A 1,850-nucleotide genomic window follows, 5' to 3' on the forward strand; every position below is an offset into this window, starting at 1 on the left:
GTATATGTTTGAGCTGCTATATGAAAATACCACAGAGTGCGTGACTTATACAATAGAAATGTAATTTCTAACAGATCTGAAGGCTGGAAGGCTAAAATCAAAGTGCCAGTAAAGTTGATTTCTGGTGAAGCCTCTTTACTTAGCTTGCAATTGGAACCTTCTGTTTTGTCACTGTACTTTTTCTCTGTAGTGTTAGGGCTTCAACATATGTATTTGGGAGGTGGCATGATTTAGTCCTATTACAGACAATATCATACCCACTCCTACACAAGCCCACCTTTTGCCATCCTTCCTCTGATGTTAGAAACAAGGCAGGCCTCTGAACCTCTACCTTCTCAGCTGCAAATTACCTTTCTTCATTATATTCTCCTCACTATTATGATAATCAATATCACCATCATTGCCCTTCACCATCATCTTTTTTAAGACACCAGTGCAGAAACGTTTTAGTTTGACACAGTCCCATTCATTTATTTTTACTTTTACTTCCCTTATCTTTAGGTTCATTTTCACAAAAACATGATTACTTGCACAGACAGCCTTTTTAGTGTGGCTCATTTGTTTCATCTTTAAAAAAAAATATATATATTTTGATTGATTTTTTAAAGAGAGGAAGGGAGAGAGATAGAGATCTAGAAACGTCAATGAGAGAAAAACACCGACCAGGTGCCTCTTGCACACCCCATACCGGGGATGTGCCGCAACCAACGTATATGCCCCTGACCGGAATCGAACCTGGGACCTTTCAGTCCGTAGACTGACGCTCTACCACTGAGCCAAACCGGTTTCAGCTGTTTCATCTTTTTAATTGCTTTTTTCAGACACCAGCTTACCAAACATTTCCTCAATATTTTAATATTTTATGAAGCAGCCTATGCTTAGCAATAAAGCAATTTGTGCATATGTAGCTAGTATCCAAATTGTGGCATCTATAATTTGTCTGTGTTCTCATCCTGCTCCATAAAGTCTTATCGTCTGGTTGGAGAGAAACAAAAAGAAACTTATACACATGGTGTGTGTGCACGTGTGTGTGTGTGCTGCTAAGGATAAATATGAACATTGTGGTAAAGGTTTGGGGTTGGAGGGTGGGTAAGGTCTAGAAGGGGTCAGTGGAGAAAAAAAAGGGGACATCTGTAATACTTTCAACAATAAAGATAAATTAAAAAAAACAAAACAAAATACCAGCCTACTAGTATTAACAACAAAAGGAATGCAAGAGATAGTTTGGTGGCTTCTCTCTTTTTGGTCACTAGAGGGAGATCATGGTTCACTTTTATTCAATTGAAAATAACTTAAAAGAAGGGGATCTGTTTTTTGCATCTTTTCTACACTGATCCAATATTTCTTTCCAGAGAATCGTTGTCCTACTTGGTTCAGAGGCTGTGGAAGTCCAGATATGTTTGAGAGGATTAATATGTGCCCAGGAACATAATGGAAGCTAACTAGGTTACATTCCTTTATATGGCGATTTTTCACCAGAGATGCTGAATGACTGAGATGTAGTAAGAGCCAGGCTAAGCTTTTAACAATGGAAATGCTATCTGGTTTCCAGAGCTAACCCTTTACATGTATACACCACAACCACCACCATTATGCTGTGGGTGGTTGAGCCTTGATTTATTGAGGGAGCCAGTAGTGAAGGAAGGTTTGTTTTTTCCAGTTACTGTCCCCAGAATGCTCTTTCAATTCCACATCTGTTGAATTTTAATAATCTTCCAAATACAACAGGAAACACAAACTAATACTTTTTAAAAATAAGAATTTTACAATTGTAAATTATTTTTCTCTATTAGAGGATGTTATGTGATTGTCTAAATGTAGAAAATAAAGATCATAGAAAGGTCAAAAGA

Source organism: Pipistrellus kuhlii, unplaced genomic scaffold, assembly GCF_014108245.1.
Source record: "Pipistrellus kuhlii isolate mPipKuh1 unplaced genomic scaffold, mPipKuh1.p scaffold_m20_p_119, whole genome shotgun sequence".
NCBI classification, from domain to species: Eukaryota; Metazoa; Chordata; class Mammalia; order Chiroptera; family Vespertilionidae; genus Pipistrellus; species Pipistrellus kuhlii.